Consider the following 22,772-nt stretch of genomic DNA (forward strand, 5'->3'; position numbering starts at 1 on the left):
CACTGAGAGTACAAATTATTCTGAGTTAATATTTATCTAGTTAAATAACCTGTATTATTCTACCAAGCTAAGAAAAACGCAAGGTAAATAATATAGGAATGTACTTGCTTAGAATCACTTTTTGCATTCCTGATCACCTAGACTTTTTTCTGCATTTGAATACTAGATTTTGCTGGTCTAGCATAGAATTTATAAATAGAATCTTCAGTGCATCAGAACAGTGATGTCACAGTGGCCTTGGAAATCTCTGCTCTCACCTGTAACTAAAGCACAACTCTTCCTATTTCTACTGTTCTCACTCTACTGGATGCAAAAGGATGCAAAAGGAACATAAATGAGATGATTTATTGCTGCAGGTGGTGTTTAAAATCTGAATGTTTTAAATTTGATGGCGCAATGAAGAATGGAGCAAGCTGTGATGCTGGTCCTGTTAATCAATGGTAGAAAGATATAATAGTGGTTTATATTGGTTGGTGTGGTATTTGATTGCAGTACTTTTGTTGATTGGATAAAGAGTACATTAATTTAGAGGGGTTAATTGATTTGAGAATCATGTCTTTAAAAGTACCTGAATTGTGTTTCTTAAAAGAAATGTAATGATTAACCATCTCAAAAATAAAATGAAGTATTCTGTTCATTACAACTATATTGTAATGTAATTGGCTGCATTTTAAATTTTTTTCTTTCTTCCAGTGTGAAAAACGCAAATTATTGTCTCCCATCATATACTGCTTATAAGAACTATGATTATTCAGAACCTGGAAGAAACAATGAACAGCCGGGCCTTTGTGGCCTAAGTAACTTGGGAAATACATGTTTCATGAACTCAGCTATTCAGGTAGGTCTTGTCAAACAATGTGAAACTCATGTCTCATGGAATTTATTGATATAAAAATAATAGATAGGTTTTTTATATCAGAACATGAGTATTAGATGTATTTGGGGAATTTATGTACACACATTGACTCATTCATTATACTACTAGTGGTAGAATATTATTTTATTGTTCCTCAATTAGGTAGCATATGATTGATGACCATTTTGTAGAGTAGATTAAATAGTACTTCATGCAAAAATGTGGTTCTTAACAGAAAGCTTAGGCTCTCTAAGGAAAAAAGTAAACTAGTGAGATCTCTCTCTTCAGTAGAAGTCTAATGCTTTTTTTTTTTTTCCCTTGTCACCTCCTGTCCCTGCCCTTAACCTTAATGGGAAATTTTTAAAATGGGAAATTTTTCTGGACCTTTTCTATACATATTTTAACAAATCACTTTGCCTTCAATATCTTTTAATTTGGGGATGTATGAAATTACTGCCTTTATCCCCACCCCACCCCATTTTCATGTCTCTTCCCTTTTCTTTCTATTCTATACCCCCTTCTGACTTAATTTGTTAAATTTGTACTTTGATTCTAAAGTAATAAAAGATGTATTTTAATATCACTGTCACTGTGTGTAAAATTAGGGATAGTTATTCCATTCCCCTTTTACAGATAAAATTCTATGTTTAAAAAAGCCTAGGATAATGGTAAACTGACTATTCTTGATATTTGAATTTTAACCTTTTCTTGTAAATCTTTTTGGTGAATTCTGAATTTTTAGTTTTAAGTCTGAATATTTTATTCTACTCACATTTTAATATTGAATCTCCTCTGCATAGGAATCAACCTTCAAATATGTAGATAACATGTAGATCAAGAATTGATGACATTATAACATATCTTTAAGTGAATTATTTTGTACATTGTCATTAATCCAGTTGTCTCCTAAATTAACCATTGTCTTTATAGCATTCTTGGAAAATTAAAATTTAACTGGGGTAACTGTAGGCCAGGAGTGACCTTTTAGAAACTTGGGAGAAGGGGGAGACCTAATTAGTAAATTTCTGATTTCATTGTATAGAATTGAGCCACTCACAAAATAGCATATCTGTTTAAGTGGATATAATATAGATTAATAAACTCTTCTTTAAATCTTCTTTGAATGAGTAATACTGTTCATTCCTTAATGTGAATTAGTTTATTTAAAATTATTTTTCTAGTATTCCTGTTCTAGCTAAACAAAATAAGTTTTTTTGTTTGTTTTTTCTGGAAGTTAAGAAGGGGGAACTCATCTGAGAAGACCATAAAGCTAAAATTATTATTATCCTGATAGCTCTTTAGATAACAAAAGTAAAATACTGAGTGCCACAGTCTGGCTGGGCACAAATGCCGCAGTCTGGCTGGGCACACAATCACGAGCCACCACACAGCTTGTAGATTCAATGTCACTGCAACATGGGGTACGCTGGCAAGGAAATTGTCATACCTACTTGGCTAATGGCTCCCAGCAACTGAGTACTAAACTTTCAGAAAAAGGGACAGAACAGGCTTATTATAATTTGGTTTGTGTTTGGACTACCCTCTGTGGCCATAAAAATCCTTTCATATAATCTCTGGAAAATACTTTATACAAAATGTGGTTGCACCAGTACCAGAAAACCTTCTTTTAGGGTCCCAAAGTCATGTAATTTTTATGTAACTCTTTACTCTCACAATAGCAAAATTACTTTGACTCCTGAGGCTTGATATTAGCTTGATGTTTTGTTTTGATAATCTGGTATAGAAAATCGATCTCAGTGCTTTTTCATTAAGATTAAGAAAATATTTTTACAACATAGACAATAGAAATTTGAGTCTATCAGAAGAGAACCAGAGTGTTCAAGCTAATCATTCATGGGAGGCTCTGGCCAACCTTCAAATTAAATTCCTTATAAGGCAATAATGCTCTCTAGTTTCCTGTGCCTTTAACATAGTCTGTTTAGTTAATTTCCATATGATTAACTGCAGTTTTTCAAAATGGGTATTAAAATTAAATCATCTAACCAAGCAAGTGAGCTAGATTTAGCATTTGAATAGCTTTCTTATATGCTGTGTTTAAGGTGTAAGAAACTTCATTTTATTCATTTTTGCTTCTGTTCAAAGCTATTTTATTACAATAAATTTGCAGATCTACCACTTACCCTGTCAATATTTTTCACCATCCTATCTTCCATTTTAATTGAGACATAGACACAAAAGTGATGTTTGTAATTTTTATGATAGTAATCATAAAGATTTTTTATGAAAACTTAAGCACTCATTATTTTAAGCAGTGGATATTATTTCATGTCTGTATATTTTGGAAACTGTACTTTCTCTAAAATAAAATTCTGCAGACAAGTCAGAGAAGAAAAAAGTGACTTTTGTTTTGCTGCTTTTGACTTTTAATACAAATTGAGAATTAGGAAAGCTAGGACTTTAGTTTTGTTTTCTTTAAAACGCTATGGTTTTAAATTGATTTAGACATCAGCTCTCAAGCTGAAAATTCATTGTAAAAGGAAATACAAAATAATGATATTCCTCTGCTTCACAAACATCCATGTTCATAGGTCCATAGATGAGAAGACTAAGAGATAACTAATAAAATAGATTTTATCAATAATTGTTTTCAAATACTGTTACTCAATTATGCTTTTTCCAAGTTTTCTTGTAATTTCTTTAAAATTGAATACATTCATGAGCTTCTAAAAATAGTATAAAATAACATTTCTACTGATAGTGTATTTTAATATAACCACTTAAAATAATTCAGTGAACCTAAAAAGTGTGAGTTGTCACTTTAGTACATCAGCTGGTCTGATATATCTACAAAAAATGGTATGTGTGAATAGCATACCAATTTTGTATGTGTTTGAGAATGAGTGATGCTTAGTCCATTAGTAGCTTTGAGATAGTGAAATCGTTTAGTCACCCATGACTGAAAACTAAGCTAAATGTCATGTAACATAATTGTTATTATTTAATTATATCAGTACTCAGTATTTCTCTGATGTAATAATGGTATGAATATTAACTTTTTTTAGTGGATAACGTATTGCCATGTAGTTTCAGTTTATTAAATTAACATTTATTTAACATCAAATATGTGAAATATTTTTGGACTTGTATCCTGACCTTTATGAACGTTATTATCTAGACATTGTGACTTTTAAACTTTTTGCTTTATAGCATCAAAACCTTTCTTTAACTTAAAGTTTAATTGTATCCCCAATATTTAAGCAGTGGTAGTAGTGAAATTGCTTTGGTTGGGTGGAGTTCCCAGAAGCCCATCTGCTTATCTTTATTTTCCTTAATTTAACGGCCCCAGAAACATTCTCATGGAATCCTAGGACTCTGAGGGACAGTTTGAAAACCAAAGTCTAGCTTTAAAAAATGAACAGAAAAACCACATAAAAAAATTACAAGTTAGAGCAGTCCTAAGGAGTTATATACCGGGATTGAAAACATGGATGTCCTGCTTATTAACTGTGTTGCCCTAGACAAGTTATTCCCCAACTCATTTTTGTCTTCAAATGATAAGAAAATAATAGTATCCATATTTTAGGAGTTTTGCAAGTGTTTAAGTGAGTTATTAAATATAAAACTCATAGAATAGTGATTAGGTTGATACTATTTTTGTGTTAGTCTTTTTTTTTTTAATTAAAAGAGTTAACCAGAATGACTCCTTAAATATTCTGTCTTCCATGGCCCCAACATTTGTTTTCCTTTCTTAATAATCTCTTATTCCATTTTGACTAGACCTTGTGAATGAGAAAAAGGAATTTGATGTACTTTTTTTTCCCACTTAGTGTTGCTGCATTCATGGTTATTTATCATCTGCTCCATTTCTGAGCTGTGATAGTTTAGGTTTCCATAGGCAAACTGATAGACAAAGAATATAATAAAGTATCAAAATTCAAAATTCTTCAGTTCCGGTTATCCCAGAACTCAGCCTCTTGAGTAGTTACCACCATGTCCTGCAGGTACAAATAATATATTTAAAAAATAGTTTTCTAGTGCCCCAAATCTATTACTTCATCTAAAAAATGTCCAGTTTTACAGTTTGCATTTTTGGAGGTAATTTGAATTAGCGTTAGTTCGGTAGATTCAGGAGCACTCCAACCCTTGTCTTTTTCATTGTCAAGGCCTACCTAGGAGGCTCATGATTGGCTTCCTGGAAGAAGCAGCTCTTCAGATGGATTTGAAGCAAGGGAATGATATGGTCTTTTCCACTGGAAAGCAGCACAGCGTAAGATGATTGTTTTAAAACTCTTTACTTGACAGGGCCCCTTAAATAGATTGTAGGAAGTCATTGAGAAAAGTGAAACTAATCAGGACTTGTTTATTATTCTTGTCATAAAATAGAAAATGAATCGAGATTCCAAGCATTTTAAAAGTTATCTTTTTTTCTGTGATTTGTTGAGTTAGAAAAAAATTTATTAAGTTTAGAGAATGTTAAGTAGAAAATTTGAAGTTCTTTGAAACACTTAAATTTAAGAAAATGAGTAATACTACACAGAAATAGCATTCTTAAAAAAAAAAAAACAACACTAGGTCTTTATTACATAGTAAAACTTAAAAAGTCCTTACTACAACTGTCATTTCTATGTTATACTACTTCATAGCTTGAATATGATTAAATATAACACTACCCTACTCTTACCTTGAGAACTTCTTTTTGCATTTATTGGAACACAAATTCTCAGAAGTCTACTTACACAAATTAGCAACCTTATGTTAAAATACATATATATAGTTTCCATCAAAAAAAAAAACTTTGCCCCCTGAGTTATATGACAGTTTTTTTTTTTTTTTAAGTTAAGGATCTTCTAGAGAATAATTTCTTTTGATAAACTGAGAATGTGGCTAACTACAACTTCAAACTATTTCTTTCCAGGCCAAGTGTTTAGTCTAATCCAGGATATTGTTTGAATTTCTTCCAAGTTATGTGCCAAATCTTGCATAGCAAACTATCATTTTAAAAAATGTTAATGAGGCTAAGAATATACTGGTAAAGCACTTGCCTACATGCACCAATCCCTGAGTTCTTTCCCCAGCGCTACCAAAAACAAAACCAAAAAGTGTCTCTGTGTGTATATACACACGCACAGATATATTAAAAAATCTATTCAGTCATCTATCAGATGAAAAATCAAGTCTTCTTTCCATTTTTAAAAAAGCCAAAAAAAAAAAAAAAGTGGAGGGACAATCTTGCATTAGAGCCATTCGCTTTCTCAACATGGACACCAAAGAAGTATCCCTTCCATTTAGAAAGAAAGAAGTGGGTGATGAAGGAGGACCTGTATTCTCAGGCAGATTATTTTAGGAAAGAATTTGTATAGTATAGATCTGTAGGAATTTAATATTTACAACTGGGAGAGAAATGGTAACTCTAAAAGAATGCCTTTGTAGTTACGTAACTTGGTTATTAGGGATTTCTTCTCATGAAAACGTGCCTTTCTTAAATGGGGGAAGGAAATCAGATTCATCTGCTCTTCACCTTCTCATTTAATAAGTAGATCTCTCTAGGACTAATGCTTTTATTTTTCAGTTAATACAGACTTTTAAGTATTTTTTCTGTCCCTCATTCTATGACAGGAAAATGACATGAGTGTAGATCACAGAGAAATAAGTTGTTTTAAGGATTTATAAATAATTGCATCCGCTTCTAACATACAAAATGGTTTTATATTACTCTGGCTAAAAAAAAAAAAGAAAAGCCAACACCAAATAATAATATAGCTGGCCTTCCCTGGATTCAATCAACTGCAAATAGAAAAAAAAAATTTTAACACATCTATACCTAACTTATATAGACTTTTTTTCCTTTCACTATTCCCTAAATATAGTATAACAACTATTTATATGGCATTTATGTTATATTAAGTATTATAAGTAATCTAGACATGATTTAGAATATATAAGAGAATGTGCATAGGTTATATGCAAATACAGCACCATTTTATGAGACTTTAGCATCTGCAATTTTGATATCCATAAATATCAAGAGATGAGTATATACTTATTAGATAGTATTATAGTGATCACATCTTACAATACACATCTTGTATTGATTGTGATAATTATTATTTTAGTAAAACATAAGGAAAAACCCAAGAAATGTCAGTCAGTGATGTATAGTGAGAGCTCAGTATTTACCTCCCCACCACAAGAAAAGAAAGGAAAACTGGTTCCAGTTTTACTTCTGTTACTTAAATCACACAGCTCATTTTCTTAATTAAAATAATACATCCTCATTTACTAAAAGTATATTAATATCATTCAGCACTTTTTTGATTGGAAGATTCTAAAGTGTTTCGGTTTTATATTCTAAATTATAAATTGGTATGATTGAATGGTCACTAGAAAATTTAGGAGATTGGACTGAACTATTCTTGAAAGAATGAAAGTTATGCCAGATCTCTCTTGGAGCTTGTTTTGATGTCCATTGCCTATTTCTTTTAAAAGTATACTTTTAAATTGTAGCCAGTCAAAACTGTGCTTATTAAAGGCTCTTTTCTCCTGAATTTTGTTTCTTTTAAGACAGTTGATCTTGAGATCATCTTTCTGTTTTAGTTTATAAGTAGAAATAGTTTTATGATTATGCTTTTTTTAACATGATCAACTTTCTAGGTGTCATTGTCACTTTCATAGTAAATGGTTTTTTAAGTTTAGTATTCTGTTAGTTAAGAAACATTGCAAAATATTTTTATTAATCACTTTTTTTACAGTGATTTATAAACAAAACTATTTGGGACAGGAAAGGGTTAATGGTTGCTGAAACCATTGTAAATGGTAATATCTAAATTACTAGCTATAATACCCTTATTAAAACATGTAGCCCAGTGTTGAAGTTGTAGTCTCTGATAACAGCAGTATCCTTTTTTGCATAGTACAAGCTGTTTTTCATATCATTTTTAGTTTTTCAACTTTCTCTTTTCAGAGGTCTGTGATTTAGGGCCTAAGCATGCCTATTTCACTAATAAAGAAATTGAAGCAAGGAATGTTCAAGTGACTTTCCAGTTACTAAGATAACTTAATAAATTGAAATTGAGTTGTTATTCAGAACATTCTGAGATAATGTATTTTTTTCAAATTATGCTAATCAACTGTTAAGAACTGCTTTAAATACATTTTATTTTATGGTGGTAAAATATACAAAAAAATTACCATTTGAACCATTTTAAATGTATAGTTTAGTATATTCACATTGTTATACAACCATTAAAAATAAGTTTTTTAGTTGTTTTTGTTGTGCTAGGAATTGAACCCAGAGCCTTGTGCATGGTAGGCAAGTGCTCTACTGCTAAGTTATATCCCCAGCACTTGTTAAAAATGCTTTTGAGGCCGGGCATGGTGGCACACACCTATAATCCCAGTGGCTCTGGAGGCTGAGGCAGGAAGATTGCAAATTCAAAGCCAGTCTCAGCAAGGGTGAGGCACTAAGCAACTCAGTGAGACCCTGTCTCTAAATAAAATACAAAATAGGGCTGGGGTTGTGGCTCAGTGATTAACGACCCCTGAGTTCAATCCCTGGCCACCCTCTGCCACCAAAAAAAAAAAAAAGCTTTTGAGGTGAGGATTAAACCCAATAGAATAGTGTTTGCCTGACTTACATGAGACCCTGGGTTCAATACCTAGGACCACCAAATAATTTTTAAAACCACCCCCCAAAAAAGTTTTTATATTTATGCCAAGAGAATGGTCTCTATATTTCATGATACTCCCATAAAATAGCGTTATTGTTTGGTTACAGCTCATCAATTCCCTTAAGAAGTTATACAAACACTTATTTATTTAATGGTAATAATGTTCAAAATAGTTCAAGTATTCCTTTTTGAAATTGTTTCATTCTTCTGAACATCACTGGTAGGTATTTTTCCTTCTTGAATAAGTTGGTTTTCAAAACTAGAAATTATTGAGAATATTATATTTGGAATATTGTAGGTAATCAAGCTAAATAATTTTTCCACTAAGATACACTTATGATGTTGTTCATTTACTCAGCAAATATTTCTTGAGGCCCTACTAAGTGTCTTTTTCACTCTGAGCACAAATTACAACATCATGAACAAAGCAGTTTCTATTTCCACAGAGTTTACAGTCTAGCAGGAGAGATGAGCATTAAATTAATCATAATTGCATTAGGCATCAAGAAGAGGAAACAATGGAATGCTGTGAGTGAATGACAAGAGCCCAGAAAACACCTAATTTACACTGGGCATCTTACTCAGCTGAAGTAACATTTGAGTTGGGCATAGTGGCACACACCTATAATGCCAGCAACTTGGGACACTGAAACAGGAGACTTGCAAGTTCAAAGCCAGCCTGAACAACTTAGCAAGGCCCTATCTCAAAATAAAAAGTAAAAAGGGATGGGGAGGGCTGGGGTGGGTTGTGGCTCAGCGGTAGAGCGCTCACCTAGCACGTGCGAGGTGCTGGGTTTAATCCTCAGCACCAAATAAAAAATAAATAAATAAACAATATAAAGGTATTGTGTCCAACTACAACTGAAAAAAAAAGGTGGGCTGGGGATATGGCTCAGTAGTTAAGTACCCCTGGGGTTCATCTGAGCTATGACCAAGGAATAGGTAAATTTGGCAGGTGAGAATTAAAAATGATATAAAAAATGCTCTAGGAAGGGCCAGTTTGAGTAACGTATAAAATGACAAAAGGAGAATAGGACAAATTAAATTTGAAGATATTAAGCCAAAGCCAGAGCACACAAGGAGAATTTAGATTTTAATGCATTATAAGGGTATTGAATATTTCAGGGTACCATTATCTTACCTAGATTACTGCAGTTATCTTAGCTGGGTTGTTTGGGGGATTTTTGTTTTGTTTTATTTGCTTTTACTTTTAATTCCTGTAGTTTGTCCCTTAAAAGAACAGCCAGAGAGATCCTTTTCTGTTGTTATTGCTGACAACACTAAAAGCGGAAGCCTTAAAATAGTGGAAGGCCTTATAGGATCTGGCCCCTGATGTGTCTTATATTCTATTATTTTCCACCAAGCTCACTTCATTCTATCTTTACTAGCTTCTTCTACATGCCAAAAATATTCCTGCCTCAAGGTCTCTGATCTTGCAATTTCCTATACCTGTGATGGTATTTCTCTAAATATTTATTATAGCTTTACTTTCTTATTTTTGTTAGATATTTATTACCAGTCAGATTCTTCTCCATTCACCCTATCAAAAAAAAAAAAAAAAGAAAGAAAGAAAGAAAAACGGGTAACTGCCCTTTCCACATTCCATTCAGCACTCATCACCTACTGACATGCTTTTCTTATATTTGTCTTTTTTCTTTCTGTCTCCCTCTACTCCCAACACACACACACACACACACACACACACACACACACAAAAGCTCCGTGGGTACAGGGATTTTGTGTTAGTTACTACTATAGCTTCATTACCTGGAATAACACTTGGCATTAAAAAAAAAAATTAATGGAAGGTGAAGTTTCTAGTTTCTGTCTTATACGTCATGATGATGGATATAACCATTTAGCAAAATCAGGGTAGTGGGAAAGGAGACATGGTAGGAGGACTAGATTCAGGGTGGGGAGAAGATATGAATTGATTTTTGGCATGTCTGTTTTGTGTCGCCTATGAACCATCTAAGTAGCTAGATCAGAAGTAGGTGAATATTCTTGTATGGAATATAGATCAGAGCCTAGGCTGGAAAAAAAGAAATATGTTATTATAGGTGGTATTTGAAATCATGGAAATGAATGTATCTAAACGAGGAGGTCTGTGAAATAGAGGTTCTAGAACTAAGCCCTGTAATGCAACATTTTAACCGAGAGAAGACATTGAATGCTGAAGTAGGAGAAAAGAAAGATTATGGATGTCATTTCTAGATTCTGCAGTGACTTCCATTATCTCCAAAATATGAGACCAGATCATCAGCTAAGAATTGAAAGGGGAAGATTGCTCAACAATATTGAGATCTCATTTGAGTTTGGGAAATATCAGTTTAGAATGATACAGATTTATTCGCTTAAGATTTTCTCCAGCACTGTTTACATGGTGCATAAAATAGACAACTGAGTTCATCTAGGGTTGGACAGAGAAAAGGGGAAAAGGATTGCTCTTAAATCAACTAATATTCTTGTTTTATATATTTAGCTGACCCAACAAATATCCACTGAATCTCTACTATGTACCCAACATTGTTTTAGACAATGATAAAAAGAGAGTGGCCATCCTTTAGAAGTTCATAAACTAGTGAATGAAATAGACATAAAAACAAACAAGATATGATAGCATGAGTAGCAAAATGTTATGGAAGCAAAGAGAGCCATTCGGAAATAAGTGAGGCTTCACCAAAGTGACATTTGAATTGAGTTTTAATTTTATTTGGTGGAGTATGTAACTATCCATTATGACTTATATTTTATTCATCTGATCATAAAATAGCAGAGAATTACCAGAAATACAAACTATATCGTTATAGCTTATGTATGTTTCTACATATGTTTTCACCATAGAAATCTATACATAAGAAATCTGTTTTATCAAAGTAAAAACATTGTTCATACATTCAATAAATACATACTTAAATTTCCTACATGTTAACTGTTGATGCTTTTTCATGTATGCAAGCTCTAAAAAGAGGTGTACCTAAAATATTTTGAGCTATATGTAATGCTTATTCATAATGCTTCGCTTACCAGGTTTGGTATATACCAGACAATACTGCCTCACTTGCATACTAGATTTGATATATAATTGATGCATTATGAATAATGCCTAGGGCTTTTTAAAGTATAATATGCTTTACCAGGAGAAATCAATCTTTTTAAAATAAATTTCTGACAAAAATATTACTAGTAATTAAGTTTAAAAAATACTTTGAGATTCCTCTTATGCTTAATAGTATACAGTATATTGAGTATTGCACAAAAAATTTCTGTTGCCACATTTATATCACTGTCTTTCTGGAAGCTCCATTACCTTCCCCAAAACTTGTTCCGTTGTTGTTCATTCTTTGTTCCTTTAAATCCACGTTTTTACTGCTCCTTTCAGCTTATATACATGTCTTTTTTAATAAATGAGGAGGGGTGCAAGGGGGATCCATGACCTTGTGAAGAATAGTCTGTGCTTTCTTATTTTTCTTCAATCCACATCTTATTTAAATCTATCAAGTGCCTAGCAGGATAGGTAAAAGCATGGATTTGAAATCAGACTGCTTGGATTCAAATCTTAGCTCTGTCATTGGCAAATTGTATGACATCGAATAAGAAATTTCCTAGTTTCTTCATCGGTAAAGTGAAAATTTAATTGTTTAAGAAGTGCTTGATGCATAGTAAACAGTATATAAATATCAACTCATGTTGTCATTGTGATATTATACCACTCCATAGAAATTTTGAAAAGGTCACTCTTGACCTCCTTGTTTGCTAGGTTTTCTGTAGCCCCTTTACCTTTGAGAATATGACGTCCATTTTTACACTGGCAAATCCTGAAGCTGTCTCATCCATAATTCTCCCTCCTCAGTTTCCCTCCAGTATGAATCTTTTAAATGGACATTGATACAGATATAACCTACAAATAACTCAACATGTTTACTAAGACTAGTCCCAGTCCTCTTTATTTCTTATACTTACTCTTGTAACTACAATTGTCTACCCAGTAACCCACGTTAAAACATGAGATTTATCCAAAGTTCTTTTCACTCTTAAATAGCAGTTATATCCATTGTTTCCTCCAACAGGACATTATTCCAATACTCAGCATTTTTAAGGTGAACTATAAAAATATATGCCAAGTCATTCCTGTTGCATTATTTCTCCTCTTCCAGCCCATTTAGTACACTGCTTCCAAATACATTGTTTTGAAAAGAAAATATGATTATAATATATTTAAAGTTTGTTTACCATCCTCTGAAGGATAAAATTCATACCAGATCCTGATTACTTTTTTTACCCAAAATTGCTTTCAATTCTTAGAACTCATTAAGTTTCAAAACTCTTTGCACATATTATTACCTCTTCCTTAGTTGTCTTTCATATACTTCCCCCTTTTCTTCTATCCCTTCCTCCTAGGCAAAATATCCATTACACAGAATCATGAAAGCAAAAGCTGTCTTTGGTTTTCTTTTATATCCCCTATATTTAGTATAATGCCTGATGTATATTAGGACATTGTTTCTCATGATTTGCCTGTGGATTTCCCAGTGTTGATCAAATGAAATAACTATAGAAATTGAAAATGGTTAAAATTTTTCTATAGCAATCTGATAGAGCAATTTTATAGCTATTAAATCTAATAATAAAAATCAGACTTGGCTTTTGTATATTGTTTTTTAGTTTTATTTTCCTACTGGTTTGTACACAAAAGTACCAATCTTTGATTAAGTAATTAAAAAAAAAATTAGTCCTTCCAACACAAATGTTTTGAGAAACACTAATTAGAAAAATTATTACCAGAAATGTTTGGAATTCAACCTGTACCAGATTTATGATATTTTTAGAGCTGCCTAAACTCCAAAAGAACTCAATCATTTAAAAAAGAATTAAAGTATGTAATAAACAACTAAAAACTGAAACTTCTTGCAACTGAAAAAAATACCAACATAGAGAGTCCAAGAAATCTGATAATACTTGGATTGGGTCACCATGTTAGTCATAATTTGACAGGTCATACCAGCACTGCAATAAAAATAGTTCCTTGAATAATTTTACAGTGAATCATATGAGAAAATCCTTTTAGAACATATTTTATATGCTTTCAGAGGCTTTTGAAATAATGATCTTTTCTTAATAAATACTTGTTGAGTGATTAGGTAAATTTGAAGTTTTTAGATTATGAAAATAGACATCTTCGTAGTTCATGCTATCATATGATGTTTAAATTTCTATTTCACTTCAGCTTAATTATTATCAGTTATGGGCCTAGTGTAATGAAATGACAAAGAAATATATGGCTTGGTTATTTAGAGTGTAATAAGTCAGTAAAACTTAAAAAAATTCTGCTGCCCCTTCTTATATGCCCTTGCAAGAAAATTAAAGATTAATAAATCATATAATTCTTAATATTCAGTTACTTGAAAACATATTTTATTGAATATTATCTGCAAGGGATTGAATACCAATATTACGTACGTGTGTGTGCACGTGCGCATGTGTGTGTGCATGTGACTGTATGTATGGACACATAAAGAATCTTTTTCCCTTAAAACTTCTATCTTGCCTGCCAAAAAGTTAATATTGGCATTTATTTCATTGTGAGCCTGTTTTGAATTATTAATGGGCTAAGAGATGGTTTCTAAAATATTAAAATTATTTATAAACTTTAGTTTTTAAATATAGATGTAACTTAACATTGTTTCGTAATGTTATTATAGAACCATTTGGTTTTAGCATGCTTTCCATAAAGTGAATACCTTAACATAAAATCTCTCATAGTCTGTTGCTAAAAAGTAAAAAAAATAGTTTAAAAATCAGAATTGCTGTCATAGTCTAGTGGTCTAAAGCGTGATTTAAATACACCTTACCTGAAGCTTATAGCTTTGTTGGTATAATAATAATTTATAGCCAAAACTTTCAAATTTATCTTTATCACAAAGGATCTTCTATCCAATTTCTTTCAGCTTTCAATATGAAAATCAGTGATCTTTACATAATCATGACGTTTTTAACAGGGACATCTATAGTTACAGGATTACAAGGTAATCTTTTTGACAAACTTAGAATTAGTTTTCCTCAATCCTATAGATGAGGGGGAAAGGATTGACATTTCTTTGCTAACCAACAAAGTGTATCCCTTCATTTTTCGTATTTCCCAGAACTTTGATAATAATTCTTCATTGAATTCAAGTAACATATAAAGAAGATATATCATAGAATTTGAAGGAAGGGGAAACAGTGGGACTTTTAATTTTATTCATGTTGTTAAACCTAGGGAATGAGTAATTAAATAAAAATGATAGAACAGCATCTAGAGTATGTAGTTCTTGATTTTACCAGTTATATAGAGAAGAAAACACAGCAAAAGTTTTTAAAAATAGATAAGAGGAAAATTATATCCATCTTTTTAAAAAGCTCAAAGAATAGAAATGTAAATCAAGATAGAGCTATAATTTTGTTTACTCTCACAAAATATTTGGAGATCTTCCGAATTAATCTCAAATCTCATATGAGATTTGACTTTTCTAGAAAAAAAATAACAAAAAATAAGATCATTAAATTACCAGAAAGCTTATTTTTTAATCTATTTGATGATGGCACAGGCCTATATTTTAGTTCCATTGTGAAATCTTACATCAGACTTTCTAGTATCATCCACTGTTTTGTTTTGGTTTGTTTTGGTTTGATTGTTTTTTTGAATTTTACAAAACTAATGCCAGTATCCCAATATTAATAGAATGCTTTTAAATTATGGCAGTACCTTTTCAAAATACTGATACTGTTCTCATGACAAATTGGAAAACAACAGGCAAATTTAAAAATTCTTTATCCGTCTAACCTTAAAATTCAGGGTGGAAAAACATATTTGAGGGTATTCTAAAATGACATTTACTGTGAATTACTTTAGTTTTTATTTTTTAAGTCATAAAAATAAGAATGAATCCCTTATTTTAGATTCGGTTTTTATTTTTATGTTTGGTCAGTTTGAAGGTGTAGCTATTTTTTAAAGGGTTGTGAGTGGCATTACATTTTTATCAGTTACAGAATGAGTTGCACAACTCAAAAACTTTAGGTAATCAAAAATTAAGTTTGTTTTCTTTCCTGTTCTAGTTACCGGTTTACTAAATAGTGAGCATACATGATCACTTGAGAATTGGGCTTCTGGCGCACCTGAACAGAAAGGGAGTGGTTCATATTCAGCATTACAAAAGACAACTTTCTCTTTTTGAAGGGGATTACTTTGGCTATTTTCCAGGTACTGGGGAAATTCCAGTTCGTTACAAGTTATGGGATGGCTATTAATTATTCATTTCCTAAAATATGTTGATTACAGACTTGAGATTTGGTTATATAGTAGGACTTTGTCTTCATCAGTTTAAAACAACAACAACAACAACAAAACCTACATTGAAGTTTCTAGTGAAATACAAAATTGAGACTCTTACTTGTTACTTATATTTTTTTAGAAATATCAATCTTAGTGATCAGAACATATGTAGTAAAAGACTAAGTCTTTTACTTTCAAAAAGTAAGAACAGTAAGATTTGTGCATGTGTATGTGAAGAAAATATGTAAGATGCTTTGCATCTTCAAAGCAATTAAACAATGAAAGAAAATTATATTTCCCATATATATTAAAGTTTTAGGATGTTGGGTTAAGGAAGGAAGTTTGTAACTAGATAGTTTTTATGAAGAATTAATACTTTATGAACAATTTGAATGTTTATTATTTTTTAACATAGTTCTTCAGGGTTGCAGTGGATGAAGGTGTGTATACATTTGAACCATAGCAGCAGAATGTCTTTTTATGAGACATCTGATTATTTAAGAGAATTCTCTTTAGAATTTTCATGTCTAGTTCCAGGGTGAAGATTTTAGGGAAAAGAAAAAAAAACTGCATTTCAAAATATATATTTTTTACTTATCTTTTACTTATAGAGAGTTATCTTATAGTTTTATATATATGTATATATATGTATATATATATATATATATATATATACACACACACACACACACACACACATATGGGGTATATACAGTAGTTATTTTCTTCTACTAGGGAAATCTCTCAGGTATTATTTGGACTATAGTTATTTTTGAACTTATAGAATTTTGGTGTAGAGTTATAATGGGTCAATTTAGATGTCCTTTTTAGTCTGTTGTTTTCCCATTGCTTTCTTACTTGAGGAATGTTTCTTAGTCTCTCTACTGTACAAGTTTTCATTTACTCACACACTTTAATTGAGCTATATGTCAGGTACTGTGCTAAATTCTGAGGTGTAAATTATAAGACATGGACTCTGCCGTATAAGTAAGTTGAAGGTGGTATAGTTTTAGCCCTGATGATGGAATATTAGTTTTTGTTTGTTTGGTTGCTGGTTTTTTGTTTTTTGAGGTGCTGAGGAACTTGTAACTTTGAGAAGATGCTAAAGTAAATTTAAAGAATTTTAAGTGTGAATTTCTTACAGGGGAAGAAATTTCTAAGGAGAGGACTGAATACATGTGAAGGTGCAGTCTTAATACATTAAGCTAAGGCATATATCTTAAGATTCATAATTCAAATACAAGGATAATCTTAAAATTGAAATTTATAATGTGAAATACATATATATTATAAAATGCATGTAGAGAAGAACCCCATAGCCACTTCAAAGAACAGATACGTAGCAGTCTCTTCTCACTAAATGATTAGCTTGCGCATACACCAACCATTCTTACCATTCTACGTAGATCAACAGCCTTTCATTCATAGTAGCTTATTTCCTGAACCTTACCTTTAGTCATTCTATCACAAATGCTAAATTAGTAAATTCCAAAAGCCTACCATCTACTAAACATGAAATTTCGTTTTTTAATCTCTAAATCTGCAAGTGCTCTTGCCAGTTTTGTACACAATAAACTTGCATTAAAAATACTTTACCTGGTTAATAGTACCTATTCATTAATAGAAATTTTTTACTTTTTAACTTTTGCATTGAGTTGGAATGTAGGTACAGAACCTTTTTATTCTGTCTGGTTACTGCTTTAATTATAACATGCTGTTTGACAAAATGAGTTGAAATTTTAAGACCAACTCTAGGCACAAATAATGATAGAAACAAAATATGGCTTAAACATAAAAGCATTTTATGATCAGTCACATTGCTTTATAGGTAAAACTCATTTTATTAGAGTTGAAGTACAAGATTTAGTTCTCCCAAAGCACTGAGATTTTGACATTCATCTTTGTCAGAGAGTTGACTTCAGTAAATTAACAAGAGACATAGCTCCAAATAACATGAGACTAGTAGACATGTTTAAAACTCGGAAGTATTTACAAACATAGCATACTTACAGTGTATCCACAAACTAAATCATACTGTTTATATATTTATTTTTTATGACATATTTATACATATTCTCAGTTTTTGCTAAGAACAATTGTGTTGTTAAGAAAGGGTGAGTTTTGTTATTTTACAGTCCAAGAAGCATTGAGAATAAGAGAGATATTCACATAGACACAACACATGTTAGATGACTTTTATATCATATTATTTAAAGTATCTTACAAACTAAAAGGAAAATGTCCTGCATACAAAGGACTTTTAAAATATGTGTCTTTAAGAAAGGAAATTGTTTTAGGACAGTCTCATCTAATAGAAAATGATACTTGTATAGTAGAAAAGCTTAACTCTGATTATGGTTTTTATTATTGAACTGTATAGAAATTACTATTCTGTAAAGCACTGTGTTTTATGGCAGCCAGTCCAATTGTACAGTTTTCTTGCAGTAGTCAAAGATTTTCATCTTTTCAAGATAGCTTGCATAAAAAGAATTGAATAATGAGTTACATGAAGTATTACAAATCAAATTATATTATAAAAATATTTTAAGAAACTGACTTTCTTCTTCCAGAATGGTGGTACTGAATACTAGTAGAACATCACCCAGGGCATGTAAATATTTTAGTTGTTTGATCTTTTTTCCAATTATGGCTTGAAATTTGTACCAAAAATTATAATGAAACTTTTAATATTTTAACTTCATCTTATGCTATTTCAAGAATTTATTCCTCATTTAGTGGTATTTTCAAAATGAGGGAGGAAAGCCTGACATCACCTTAGTTTTTAAATAAATAATTATGTGTTAGTATGTATGTATGTATATATATATATTTATACTGACTATTGAATTTCCATATTTATGTGTGTTTTTGCAAATTGTTAGAGAATTGTAGCTTGAGAGTTTCTTAAAACATTAAATTCCAGAAATAAGAGGCTTGTTTTGGCCCATTTAGGACTAAATAGCTAAAACGTAGATACTAGTTATGGTATCTTCATAGATAATTTGTATAATTACTTCTCATTAAAATTATTTTTGGCTGGGGTTGTGGCTCCATGGTAGAGCACTCACCTAGCACACGTGAGGCACTGGGTTCGATACTTAGCACCACATAAAAATAAAATACAGTATTGTGTCCACCTACAACTAAAAAATAAAAAAATAATTTGTGTTTCTTAAATAGTGTGTTAACAGTGAATCATAATCAGTTTCAAACTAACATGTGTCACTGAGAAAATAAATGCTAGTCTAAAAAGTCCAAATACAGAAGTTCATTGCAAAACAGATCATAGATTAACTAAAGATCAAATAAAGAGTGGATGTTTTTAACATGCATTGCCCTTCTTTTGGTTTCATATTCAAGTACTTGGAGATTCTTTTTGAGATTACTCATTACAAGTAAACATATTTTTGCTGCATCTAGTAATATTTTATTTGAAAATAAATTATTGAGCAACTGAACCTAACATTAAAAGAAAAGAGTAAATCTGAGAAAATAAATGCATTAGTAAAAATAGGCCAAAACATTTTTATTAAGCACATATTTACTATACACATTCTAAGGGCCAAATGAAGTAGTGCTCAGTGCTAGAGGTGTAAATATAAAAGTTATTTTGGTACCTGCTTTCCTGGAGGCAGACCATTTGTCAGACCATTTTGTTTGTCTTTCCTTGTCAGATCATTTGACAAGACAGACAAACTAAAAATTAAAGCTATAGTTTATTATAAAATCAGTGCGGAAACATACAGGAAGAAACAAGTATTACGAAGGCTTCCCAGACACAATATCAGAATCTTGATGGATTGGTAAACATGAAGTAAGGCAAAAAAAGGTACATTTTCAGATAGCTAAAGTTGCAAACTTAGGATGCTTAGAGGTCAAGGAACCACAAGTAAACTAAAATAAGGCTCAATAAAGTGGAACAGAAAAGATATTGGCAAAAGATTGAGGGTACATAGGTGGGCAACAGACCCATTTAAGGATTTGGTATTCTAATCTGAAATCAAGGAAAGCCATTAAACAATTTGTAGCAAGGAAGTAACTTGGTAAAAGATCATCCTTGGGCTGAGGTTGTAGCTCAGTGGTAGAGCACTTGCCTTGCACACGTGAGGTGCTGGGTTCGATCCTCAGCACCACATAAAAAAATAAACAAAATTATTAAAACAAATCACCCTTGATGATATATGAAAGCTAAAATAACTTTTTATCTTTGCAAGATAAGGATATATGTGAATAATTAAGTAAAAATAACTCAGGAATTATTTATATTTACACAATTGGTTCTTTGAGATATTTGGTAAAACGTAAATTATGTTGTTATGATTGCATTAATAGATGGTAGTGGAATATGTTATATTCTTATCATAACTCTGAGCTGATCAAATATAAAGACTTGAAACTAATTGATAATTGTTGGAAATTGCTATTCAATCTCCCTTCACTTAATTGTCTTTTAACATTGATCCTATCTGTGCTAATTCGGTGATATAAGATGGCATTTATGCTCTTTATAGCTGTATTCTAGATTGCCTGGACCTCCCTCTCCCAAAATGTTTTACACTAAAAGTTTTATACTGAATTTGGGTTTATAATTAAAAGAGGATATATAATAAAAAGGAAGAGAAAATTAAACTCCAGAGGAGTATGAGATAAGGAGAGGTGTTGAGATAAAAAAGAAATGAGAAAGGATAATATCCTTTCCCTTAGTTGCCTCCTACACTGTAGCCTACTTCTCTCTTCCTCTTGCTAATATAAATAAAAATTTTTACACTGAAAGTGATATGTAAATGATCTTAAACTGTATAGCCCATCCTAGATATTTTTAACTGTATAAAAATCTGATAATACAAATTTCATGGCACTATAAATAGTTCTCCCTTTTGCCTTGAGATTAGGGGCTAGACTACTAATTTAGACAATATTATTCTTATTATATAGAAAATTCCTAAATAGATACTATGATTACTTGAGTAAACATAAATTGATTTATAATTGAAACCACAAAATTAAGCTCCATAATTTACTTGAAAGACCTGAGTATAAGTTGAATAAGTTTATTTTACAGTTTTAGCTCAAAAAGATAGTTATAATTCACAACATCTGAGTTATCAAAAAACCCAGCAGACTGAATCTTTCACCCTAAGTATATTTAATTTAATAGCAAGCACTCTTTGAAAAACTTTGAAAATAAAATGTTTTACACTAAATGTTTTACACTGAATTTCCATGAATGTAAATCCAGGTTCTCATCAAACTGGGCCTTTACTATTTTACATGCAAGCAACTAGCTCCTTATGTAGCAATTTGTCATTTGACTCCAAGACAAATATTTTCCCTGCAGCAGGGGAAAAAGGAAAAAAAAAACTAATTACCTATATGGCTATATGTCTATAGCAGACACTGCATTTTTTAGGCATCTCATTAATTAAGTAGTAATATTTATATTAAAATCAAATTATATGGTATCATCAGCTTAAAATTATTCCATCTTGAAATAAAATATTGTGGAAACTGAATTTTCATCTATTTTTAAAGAACATATATTGTTTTATTTAGAATGGAAGAGAGTTGAAGAATTAAATTACTCAATAGTTTTTATTTTGCCATAGAAGAAAACTGGATTGTATTAAAACAAGAACTGAAAAAAGTGAGAATACACTTACCCAGAGTCTACATAACTGAAATTTATTTTCTCAGTTTCAGCTAGTTTATACTATTCCTTATAAAGGTAGTTGGCCAGATGGAAGGCTTAAAGGCTGCTCTTTAATGATAAGTAACTAATAGTGGAAGCAGTAAATTTAGTCATCCCTCAGTATCAATGGTAATTGGTACCCAAATCCATGAATGCTCAAGTCCTTGATATAAAATGATGTATTATTTGCGTATAACCCATGCACATCCTTTCATATGTCTTAAATTATCTCTAGATTACATAAATTCCTGATATAAATGCTGTATAAATTTCTGCTATATTGTAATGTTTAGGGAATACTGAAAAGAAAATAGTCTCTATATTCATTGTAGACACAATTTTTTCCCCAAGTATTTTTCTATCTATGTTGGTTGAATCTACAGATACAGAGAGCCAGCTAAACCTCTTTTTTAAGTTAATTTCTTGCTTGCACTCTATCTTAGTTTTTACCTACTCAGGCTAATTTATAGGTTCCTGGGATGAGTAGACAATCCATAATTTCTACCAATCAAGTAAAAGAAGGAAAGAAAACTCTGAGCTTCTCTCCCAGTTAACAGGTAGTTTGCTGTGTTTAAAATTAATGCAGATTTCACAGCAACAAATATTAACATTTCATTTATTATAAATAATTTATTTGAAATTTGGGAAATGAATAGTTGAGTGCATCATTTCAGTGTTTATTTGAACAGTAACTTCTTAGTGCCAGAGACCATCTTATTTTTTTCTGATTGCTGTGGCAAACAATTTGTTTCCCTTTAATTTTAGCATGTTTTTAAAAAAGTGTGTGTATGGTTACTTTTACTTGAAAATATATTTTATTCTTTGCAGTGTTTGAGCAACACACCTCCACTTACTGAGTATTTCCTCAATGATAAGTATCAAGAAGAACTGAATTTTGACAATCCCTTAGGAATGAGAGGCGAAATAGCTAAATCATATGCTGAACTGATCAAGCAAATGTGGTCTGGAAAGTTTAGCTACGTCACCCCAAGAGCATTTAAGGTTAGTATGATAAATACATTCTTAACAAGAGTGATATCATCCCCAAGAGGGCAAAAACTAGTTCCTAGAAGAGAAGGATGAAAAATAGTAGCTATCACAATGATTTACAAGCCCTTCAAAGGAGTACAGTATGGATGGATGGATGATTGGATGGATGGATGGATAGATCATCTGTGGTATAAAATTTCAGATGACGGAGTGGGTGATTAGTTTTCAGAAAGTCTAAAAAGGATTTAGGAGTGGGGAATAATTTAAAAAGACTGAGAAAAACACTGGTATGATAGA

At 31.4% G+C, this 22,772-nt stretch overlaps 1 pseudogene; it reads left to right on the top strand.

Annotated features, from left to right (window-relative positions):
• The first annotated feature begins 626 nt into the window (after positions 1 to 626).
• LOC124081561 (ubiquitin carboxyl-terminal hydrolase 15-like) overlaps positions 627 to 22,772 on the top strand; it is a 50,896-nt pseudogene continuing 28,750 nt past the window's right edge.

Source organism: Marmota monax, unplaced genomic scaffold (genome assembly GCF_021218885.2).
Source record: "Marmota monax isolate L192 unplaced genomic scaffold, Marmota_monax_Labrador192_F-V1.1 WCK01_AAM20220418_F8-fsc01495, whole genome shotgun sequence".
NCBI classification, from domain to species: Eukaryota; Metazoa; Chordata; class Mammalia; order Rodentia; family Sciuridae; genus Marmota; species Marmota monax.